Genomic DNA, 11,222 nt, shown 5'->3' on the forward strand with positions numbered 1-11,222 from the left:
TCAAACAAAATAGCCTTACCTGTGCCTGCCTTTCACTGGAGGCTCTGAAAGCAGCCAGACTGCCATTCACAGACAACACAGGCTGTTTCCTGGTCTGTCCTTGTAGCCACTGTATCTCAGAAGACTCTGCCAGAGCTAGTATTCTGTGGACACAGGCTTAGAGAAGCCAAGGTCAGCTCCAGGCCATGATGGGGCCTGAAGGGGAGCTTTGGTAGAGGAGAAATTATTTCCTGCTAAAGAGAAAATAAATTGTAAATGAATGGATTGGTCAAAAAAGTGATGGATGGAGTGTACTTGGGTGACCCTGGGATAGAGCATTCAGCCTGCAAGCCCTCCTTCCTATAGCTCTGCCAATGGCTCCAGTCACAACTGGCCACCTGACTTGCCCTCATTTCCAATCATATATTCAGAAGAAATAAATCATCCAGGGAGCTTCCTGACAAGGCCAACCTGGGCACTGCAGTGTGTTCTTCAATGTTTTATCCCAGTTGCTATTTTAAATGAATTCAATTTTCCCATGGGAAACTACTGGGCAATCTGATGTCTGTCAACTCAAAAGTAGTGAAGGGTTATTGAACAGTTGATGTCTGCCCAGCCTCTATGCCTCAGGCTAAGGACCAGGACTTCACAGGATGGCGAGGCCAGAATGGCTAGTGATCTGCCCCATTGGAGGGAGCTCCCTTATCCCTGAGATGACAGATTCACCAAAGTCTTCAGGATGCAGATCTGGTGACCACCTAAGGGGCTAGACTTCACTTAGTCTACTTTGGAGTGACCCAGGACTCCCAGCAACCAGAAAGCAGAACCTGCCCAGAGGTAGTGAGGGTGGGCTGGGATGAGGGATTTCTGGATATGGAGCCAAGAGGCTGGGGTCCAATTGCCAACTTCAGCATTTGTTACTATTTGAAAGTGGGCAAGTTACCACTTCACTGGGACTTAGTTTCCTTATCTGTGAAATGGGGGCAATGATACAGTCTTTGCCCTGCATGCCTCACAGATGAGACTCTGTTTCTCTTCGAGTGATAGTCATGAGCCATTTCAGGGCCCAGTTGGGTTGTCCTGTAGGCTATGCGTTTAGGCCAGTAATTTATGAGGCTGTGCCTGAAAGCTCTGCCTCTTAGTTTTCCTAACTTCCCTCAAGATTCAGTTCAAATCTGGCCTTTTGCTGGAGGCCTTTTCCAACCTTTCCCCACTCCCAGCTTCTAGAAGCATCTGAATTCAGATTACTTTCATTTACTCTGAATATATCTTTTGTGTAACTAGATATTTGCCAGTTGTATTCTTCAATAGAAGGTGAGATCCTTAAGGGCAGGAACCATGTTTTTGCCTTCCATTGCATCCCTAGAATTTAGCGTAATCTGTGGGACATATTAGGCAGTTAATAAATTCTTGTTGACTGACTGACTTCAGTCAGATCTGAACCTTCATTTTAGTCAAAACAGGATTAAATTAAAGGTTACCAGAGATTTTGGATTATCAATAGGTCATATACAGAGCTTAGAGTTCATCCTTAGTCTCTGGGAGGGCTCCAGAGTATTATCTCCACAGTTGGACTTTTACTGAATTAGCATATACTTTGAGTTGACCAATTAAACCACCCTGCAGGTATGTTTACTATATACATATATATATATATATATGTATATATATATATATATGTATGTATATATGCATATATATGTATAAATATACATCAAAGGCCAATGGGAACATTCTTGACAACTGTGAGTCACTTTAATACCAATGGTAATCTGGGTGTGAGACATCATCTAAAGCATGTGGCTGGACATGGAGAGGGCGTCCAGTCATTCATCAAGGTATGTGATAAAGAATGCACAATGGCAGGGCTGTCTTGATGCCCATCAGGTATGAGAGAGCCCAGAGTCAGTTTCTAGTTCATTGTGTTGATCCTTTTGGGAGGATTTATAGAAAAGCATGGGAAACAACTACACAGGATGAGAAGGTGTGGAATTAATGATCTATACCAGCCAATTAATCAGCAGGATTGTCCTCAGCACTGAGATCTCAGATCCCTTGAAAAATGGAAGGATTAGGCAGGTTTATATGACTTAGCTTCTGAGAGATGAAATCTTGCTCATAGACTATGACACATGCATGGTGGTCAGATCATTCAGGGGCAGGAAAGGGGAGAAAGCTGGCCCTTTAATGAACCCCACCCCCACCTTGAAAGTGGCTTTTGCTTGCTTGTTGCTTGTAGCAAAAAATAGCTGATGCTTGGAAAGGAAGACATTGTCCCTTCTCCACCCCCAGATCAAACCCAACCTGAACACCACTGCCCTGGGCCACTTCCATGACCCTGCTGTTGAACAGCACGGATCTCTACACACAGCATGGGATTATTATCTCAACAGGGGAGCTACCGATGTGATTATTGGCCATGAAATTATTCATCCCCCTTTTGAAATCCTCTGAAGTACTTGACTCTATGACCTCCCCAGCTGAATGAATTCAGTAGACTGATTTATTACCCATCCAGGAATAAGGGAGTAGTCTCTTCTCTTTGGTTTAAATGAGCCAATCTTTAATTTAGTCAAATACCTCCTTGTGCCCGGACAAAAGGCATATTTCTATGTGTGTATACACATGTACACACACACACACACACACACACACACACACACACATATATATATATATATATATATATATATATATATATATATATATCTGTATGTATTAAGATTACATTTTGCCAACAAACAACATGCCCCCAAATGCTGCTCAATATTTTGGGGATTATAGGGCTGGGAATGAAATAGCCTTCACTGGTCCATGGGATGTGCCCAAATGAGGAAGGGGGACAGTGTGACATGAGCAGGGGAGGTTAGTCAGAGCTCTCACTATGACCCACTTCTCTTCTCCTTATTAACTGAGGCAGGCTCAGCAGCTCATTTCACCTCCACACGACTCAGGCCCATCTATAGAATGAGGCAATTGTATTCAATGATCATGAAGACCCCTCTCAATTCCATGAGGGGGGAGCAGACAGAACGTTGGATTTGGAGTCTGGAAGTCCTAGAACTCACAAAGGCCTGAGTTTAAATCTAGTCTCAGACACTAAGTAACTGTGTGGCCCTGGGCATGTCACATAACCGCTGTCTGCTTCAATTTCCCTAATTGTAAAATGGATCTAACTGTGCCTACTTCCAAGGGTTGTTATGAAAATAATAGGAGATAATATTCACAAAGCATTTTGTAAACCTTAGGTGCTATGTAAATGCTAGTTTTCACTATAGCTATTATCACATCCCATAGAATACCCAGATTCACATTTTGAGGGGATGTTAGGTATCTCCCCCCACTCCCATCTTTTTCCCTGTGTTGTTTGTCATAAGTTTTATTTAAGATGTCTGTTTTTCCAGTATTTGTCCTATTTTCTGATAATAACTTTCCTAATTAACATTGGATTAAAAAAGTCACCATAAACTCTGTTACCTGTCATTGCATGAAGAATGGAATGCCTTTGTTAATCAGAAGTCTGCTTAATAGAGACTTATCATCTAGACCATATGGAAATTCCCACTTTTCCAGGAAATTAGAATATACTAAAATAAGATTGCCACTAAAACCCAGTGGAATTGAGAGTACACAGTCTAAGGTAAGTTGGCAGATGCTTTCTTATCTTAAAGGGCCTCAGAATCATCCTTACATCACTTATCACTTATTTAGTACATTATGAACCATTGGCTCACTTAGAATATCCATTGAAAGAAGGACCCTGGGATTATGTTCATGACTCCCTGGTGAGGGGTTTTACATAAGGAATTTGAAAAGATTGCACCATTTTTTCGGAGGGGAGTGGTAGGGGTTTGAGAAGATGATCAGCTTTCCTGAGAAACAACCTCTCCTGGTTCTCCTCCTACCTCTCTGCTCACTCCTCTCTCTCCCCTTTGCTGGATCCTCCTCTAGATTACAGCCTCTAACCATAGGTATCCCTCAGGGCTCGGTCCTGGGCCTCCTTCTCTTCTCTTTCTATACTACTTCACTTGGTGATTTCATCAGCTCCCGTGGATTTCATTATCACCTCTGTGCTGGTAATTCTCCGATATACCTATCTTGCCCTGATCTCTCTGCTGACCTTCAATATCACATCACCAATTCCCTTTCTGACATCCTGAACTGGATGTCTAGCAGACACCTTAACCTCAACATGTCCAAAATGGAACTCATTAACTTTCCCCCTAACTCTCCCCCACTACTTTGTGGTTATCATAGAAGGCAACTCTGTCTTCCCAGTCATCCTTGCTCCCAACCTAGGGGTTATCCTGCACCCCTCACTACCTGTCACTCCTCATATCTAAGCTATTGCTAAAGTCTATCGATTTCACCCTTGCAATATACCCATTCTCTCCTCTGACCTTGCCCCCACCCTGGTGCAGATGCTTATCACATCCTACCTGGCATATTGTAATGGCTGCTGGGGGGCAGGGTCTGTCTGCCTCTTATCTCCCCACTCTAGTCCATTCTCCATTCAGCCACTAAAGTGATTTTCCCAAAGCACAGGTCCGACCATGTCACCCACCTACTCAACCAACTCCAGAGGTTCCCTATTGTCTCCAGTGTCAAATTACAGAATGCCCTGTTTGGCATTCACCCCCTCTAACATATCCTTTTGGATCCAGTGACTTGTGTCCTGACTTTCCCACAAATAAGACCCTCCATCTCTTGACTCCAGGAATTTTTTGTCAATGTCTTCCATGACTTCCTTCTCAATTCCAACCCATTAACCTCCTTGGCTTCAAGTCCCAACTCAAATCCCCCCTTCTAAAGGAAGCCTGCCCTAGCCCTTCTTAATTCCAGTTCCTTCCCTACCTCCTATTTATCCTATATATGCTCATTTTCTGTATATTTACATGTTCTCTCCCCCTTGGACTGTAAGTTCCTTGAGATCAGGGACTTTTACCTCTGCATCTGTCCCTGGTACTTCACAATGGTTATCGATCGATTGCTTGATTCCATGCATGCACTGGGACTTCAGCTGACTGGGCCTCCCTCTGTCCACTAGGTCCCATCCACCTTCATGCCCTGGGAAAGCCCTTCATTCCTCCTGCTCACCCTTTAATGCTCAATCCAGACTTGATCTCCAGGAATTTGAGTCTCCCTGGCCTAGACTGTGTACAGAAAATCCCTTTTGGAATCAGGACAGGTCTGGATCCAATCTTGCCTCTACCTCATCTAGCTTCGTGACTTTAGTCAACTCCTCAAGGTCTTAATTGTGATTTAAGATCTCTAGCATCTTCTTTAGAGAGTTGTTGTGTCAACAAATACTCATTAGGTGTTTAGCACGTGTAGGCATTGTGCAGTATTGAGAGAGAGAGAGAGAGAGAGAGAAAGAGAGAGAGAGAGAGAGAGAGAGAGAGAGAGAGAGAGAGAGAGAGAGAGAGAGAGAGAGAGAGGGAGAGGATTAAACGTCCCTCTCTGCCCTCATGGAGCTCACAGCCTGCCAATCAAATATGATTATGTCTGTAAAGTGTCTTGAAAACTTTAAGTGGGGGTAAGTCTTGATCCTTGCTCGATCCCGGACTCCAATCATGCAGACCAACAAATAGCAGGTCTTACCTGGGAGCCTTTCCATTGAAACCTCCCTTTCTTTCCATTCACAGTGTTGCCTTCAAGAAGCCCTTGCCTGATTTTGAATTGTGCACCTCTAATGTGGTTATCACTGCCAATACTTGGGATTAGAGATGCCATGGCAGCTGGTGGCACAGTGGATAGAGTCCTGGTCTTGGAGCCATGAAGACCTGAGAGCAAATCCAGCCTTAGGTACTTACTAGCTGTGTGACCCCAGGGTCACCCAAGTCATCCAACCCCTATCTGCCTTGCTTCTTCAACTGTACAATGGAGATACTGATAACACCTACCTCTCAGGATTGTGACAACCAAATGAAATGATATTTGTAAAGTACTTAGCACAGTGACTAGCACATAGTAGGAGTTTTATTCATAAGCCTTTTGAGCAGGAGTTTGTCACATCTAAATGGTGTACCACCCATAACTCCTAGCACAGGGCTCTGTACACAGGAGGTGCCTAATAAATGCTTATTGTAATGTTGGCCTTCAAGTGTAGTACTACTCTTATAACATCAGGCTAACCCCTTTCTGAGATGTTCTGCAGCCTCCCCACCTGGACCTCAGCTGCAAACAAGACCAAAGTCTTCTTGTCTCAGACTTTTCCAAGATCTGAGTTGGTTTTTGCCTCTTCTTAAAGGCAAGGTTTGGTTTCATGGAACTAAATTCTTGGTTCCAGGGTTTTTTCCAGAAATTCCTGAGCTTTTGTTTTCTGTGGCCTTGGCCACTGTAGCCACAGAACTTGTCCTCTGGCAGGAATCTGTCGGTTTTCCTGGGGTTCTCCAGAGACAGTTCTTCCTACCTCTGATCTTCCCCTGTGGAACTATGATTTATTCCGTTATTCATTTAGCAAGGGTGATGGGACTCTGATGACCCCAGTCTTCTCCTGTTACACTGGTGTGATTCCCACAGCATAAACTCTCCCACTGCTGGAGAGGGAAGCCTTGGAGATTGTGCTGGGACAATGTGAACATTGTGCTGGTAAGTAAAGTGAAAATTGGCTTTTGGTGTAAAAGACAGAATTTGTCCAGTTTTCTTCAAATGATCGGCTGGAAGAGGAGGCTCCAAATGGGGGCTGCAAGTGGAATTTCTCCCCATCGGAGAGAAGAGGATAGGGAGGTAAGGGCTGTGTCCTGGTGCCCCTCCTGGCTCTGCCTGGTGCTGCTCAATAGCCCTCAGAGGAGCACGTTTCCTGGCAGGTGAAATAAACATGGATGCAATGGACAAAGGATGATTTTGAAAAAGCACTTTAGTTTCTTTTTTACAAACAACACAGACATGGCTCTATGAAAGTGTGCTTGGTCCATTCCACCCTCCCCCCCCCCCCCCCGCCTCATCAATATTTGTTGAGCATTTCCGGTGCACCAGGCACAATAGAGAATACATAGAGAATACAGAAAAGCGCTGTCCCTGCCCTTGGGGAACTTATATTCTATAACAAAAAATATACCTCTCCTTTCAAATGGTATTTTGTCTTTGATGTTTCCTACAAGGTCAGCGAGAGGAAGATGTGTGAGCTTTGGGTATAACTTAGCCCATTATCACTTGGTGAGAAGATTGGGTTAGGGGAAGAGATTAAGGTGACAGGAACAGACACTCAGGGCAGGGCTTAGAGTGGGATTTTTTAAAAAAGCCTCTATCTCACTAAATTAAAGAAAGATTTCCTATAGGAAAAAAAGGAATAGAGGCAGGAAGTTTGTGGGATACAAGCAAAGCAAGAAAGGAACCTCAGATACTGAAGCCAGAAAGAGCAGGCTATCTCACCCACCCCAACACCCAGGACAAATCGCATAAATATGGGATTAACATCCAAGGCAGGCTGTAAGAATAGCAAGAAATTGAAGGACTTTGGAAGTACAAACCTGATAGCTAACCAGTGTAGCTATCCACTTGTAGCTTCTGTGAGTTAGAAAAATGCCATACCAAAAATTTAAGTGAAACATATGATTTTACCCAGACTGCTACCTTTTGTTGAAAAGAGAAACCAAAAAGCAGGGTGGTGGAGATGGGAGTGATGTTTGGAACAATAGGGAAGACGTGGTGCTATGGCTGTTTGATAATTTTATACTTAAGCTTTTTTAAAGCCCATTATATAGCTACAAAGTTGGGAAATAATGCGTCAAAATGTATTATTTCCTTTATAGAAGTTTCAGAACTAAAGATTTGATTTACGTGAAAAGCTGTAGAGAAAGTACTGAAAAGTCCATTCAGAAAAGTGTTAATGTGCTTACATCAACTTAGTACACATGTTCTTAACAATGACGCTTAGGTTGTTCATGAAAATTTCCTAAGATGTTAAACAAAGTTAGCCATCATCTCAGTTTATTTCCCCGTTAACTATTTTTACTGGACATGCATGTTAGACAAGCAGCAAAAATAATCACAAAAGCAAAAAACCTAAAAAAGCTGAAATACATGTGTTTTTTGTTTTATTGCTGTGCTTGAAATACAGTGACTTTATGAATATCAAGCAATTCATTTTTACTGCATCTTCACTTCTACATTCGTCCTTAGGTTGTCCGAACCATTTAAATACAAATAAAATGAGTGGACCAAAAATAATGAAAGTGAACATCAGGTAACTTTACAAATAATGGAATGTGAACTTTTTCTGCCCTTCTCCAGAGTAAATTGATTGGGCTAAAACTTTGTCTTAAGAAATCCTTTTTTGGGTAAATAGTATCTTATTTTTTTTCCAATTACATGTAAAGATAGTTTTCAACATTCATCTTTTATAAGATTTTGAGTTTCATTTTTTCCCTCCCTCCCTCTAACCCCTCCTCTGTCCTCCCTCCTCAAGATGGCAAGCAATATGATGTAGGTTATATATGTGCAATCATGGAAACCTATTTCCACATTAGTCACATTGTGAAAGAAGAAACAAAACAAAAGAGAAAAGCCACCAACAAAACAAAAAAAATGAAAATACTATGTTTCAACCTGCATGCAGACTCCAGAGTTCTTTCTCTGTACGTGGATAGCATTTTCCATCATGAGTCTTTTGCAATTGTCTTGGATCATTGTATTGCTGAGAAGAGCCAAGTTCATCATAGTTGATCATCACACAATGTGGCTATTACTGTGTACAATGTTTTCCTGGTTCTGCTCACTTCACTCAGCATCAGTTCAAATAAGTCTTTCCAGGTTTTTCTGAAGTCTGCCTGCTCATCATTTCTTATGGCACAAAAGTATTCCATTACATTCATATACCACAACTTGTTCAGCCATTCCCCAATTGATGGGCATCCCCTCAATTTCCAGTTGTTGGCCACCACAAAAAGAGCTGTCATAAATATTTTTGTGTATGTGGGTCCTTTCTACTTTTTATGGTCTCTTTGGGATACAGCCCTAGAAGTGGTATTGTGGGTCAAAGGGTATGTAGAACATGGATCTAAATTGCTCCCCGGAATAGTTGGATCAGTTCACCACTCCAACAGTGCATTAGTGTCCCAATTTCTCCACATCTTCTCCAACATTTGTGGTGGTACCTCAGAATTGTTTTAGTTTTATTTCTCTAATAAATGGTGATTTAGAGCACTTTTTCATATGACTATAGATAGCTTAATTTCTTCATCTGAAAACTTCCTATTCATATCCTTTGACCATTTCTCAATTGGGGATTGACTTGCATTCTTATAAATTTGACTCAACTCTCAATATATTTGAGAAATGAGACCTTTATCAGAAACATTTTCGGTAAAACTTGTTTCCCAGCTTTCTGCTTCCCTTCTAATCTTGGTTGTGTTGGTTTTGTTAATACAAAAACTTTTAAATTTAATATAATCAAAATTACCCATTTTGCATTTAATAACGTTCTCTATATCTTGTTTGGTCATGTATTCTTCCTTAAGGAACACTTTTGCAACTGCAATCATAAAGGTTTATATGTTGAGGTTGTGTATTCCACAGATACACATGGAATGTCACATAATATCTATGAGGCAACTGTCTCTGCCACAGCCCTGAGTGCTCTAACCCTAAAGTACCCATAATAACCATACCTGTGGCTGGAACCAATTATGCCTTCATCCCCCTACCATGCCAGTCCAATATGGAGTCAGTTTTCTTTGCTTAGACATGGAAGCTGTTTTAACGCTGGCCTTGTAAAAATCACAATGTACCCAAAGTACTAAGCCACACCTGTGAAACATATACAAAAATTCCCCATCTCCATATTGTCTACCTTATATCAAAAGAGATAACTCCCCAAATGGTAATTGGCTCTACTCCCCTAATATTAAACATAAAACCTACATCCAAATCAAAGTAATATAAACTTGTCATAAATAGTGAACAAAAACTATTTATGGGAGAGCCCAGATGACAAATGGTCTACTGTGTACATTTAGAATGAGACAGAGACAAGTTGGAAGGCTGGTTCACTCTTCTCTCCTCCTTCTTCAGTTCCTTGGGTGACTGATGTCCACAATGCCAAGTTGTCTTTCAGTAATTGCATTATTAGCGTGCTGTCTTTGCATAATTCTGCACTTGATATATCAAGTTCAGCAGCAGTTTCATCCAAAGCTGTCTCTGCAAGTGAGCAGGCTTTCTCTGGAGAGTTCAGGACCTTGTCAAAGGGCCCAGAGACATTCAAGGCCAGGCCCAATCTTACAGGAGGCATGGGTTGCATCTCCTTTTTGCTGATTTCAAATGCTTCCTGATAGTCTTGGTGATTGATATATTGTTCCTTTCTTGTCATCACCAGCAGCAACCTCAGCAAAATAATGGTGTAGTTTCCTGTCGTTTTCAGATAGAAATCTTTGCTTCCTGCTTGTGAAGCTTTAGGAATCGAGAACTTTTCCAACAGAGACAGTGCATCATTGCAGACATCTCTTAGTTTGGTCTCAATTTTCTCTCTGTATTCTCGGGCCATGTGCTGTTTTTTCTTGGCACCTTCTGTCGTTTGCTCAATACTTGAAACAAGCCTCCAAGATGACCTTCAGGCCCCCAGGACATTATTGTAAGCAGCAGAGAGAAGATTCATCTCCTCATTGGATAATTCAGCTCCTTGCTCAGTTACAGACTTCATTCGAGTTGCCATGTCATCATATCTCTCAGCCTGCTCAGCCAATTTGGCCTTTTGCACCAGCTCATTTTTATCCAAGTTTGCCAGAGGGAATGGCGGCAGTGAACAGATACACCACAGGTTCAGTGGTCTCCGTCCACTCATCTCCATTTTCCTTCAGAAGTTTTGCTTGGTTTCCACTCCAAGAACACTATCCTTCCACCCTGATTACCTGAATTCTCATCACCCTGCAGATTGACTCATGTTTTGATACTCAATACCTTCTCAGCTCCCACTCAGTTGTTTCTCCTCTCTGATTGGAGTATTGGAGGCAGGGGCCCAAATTCTTCCTGAAGCCTTCCTTTATAGAGGGCTCACAATCTTCTGGGCAACTCCACTTTCCATCAAAAGCTTGCCTGGCTCCAACTCCACCAGATAACTCCTATTGGCTATGCGCTGTGGTTCCCACCCCCACCTTTTAGCTTCCTTTTGTGTTTTGTCTTCTCTCTGTTAGATAGTAAGCTGTTTGAGCACTGGTTATTACTTTTTATTATTTTTATCCCCCATGTTTAACTCAGTGACTGGCACATAGTAGGCACTTAAATGTTTATTGAATTGAAGTGAAAAT

General features: G+C 42.1%; 1 pseudogene; it reads right to left on the minus strand.

The window, feature by feature from the left end:
* Nucleotides 1–9,934: 9,934 nt before the first annotated feature.
* Nucleotides 9,935–10,687, minus strand: LOC118850142 (annotated as a pseudogene).
* Between the last annotated feature and the right edge of the window lie 535 nt (nucleotides 10,688–11,222).

The sequence above is a fragment of the Trichosurus vulpecula genome, chromosome 5 (assembly GCF_011100635.1).
Source record: "Trichosurus vulpecula isolate mTriVul1 chromosome 5, mTriVul1.pri, whole genome shotgun sequence".
Taxonomy (NCBI): domain Eukaryota; kingdom Metazoa; phylum Chordata; class Mammalia; order Diprotodontia; family Phalangeridae; genus Trichosurus; species Trichosurus vulpecula.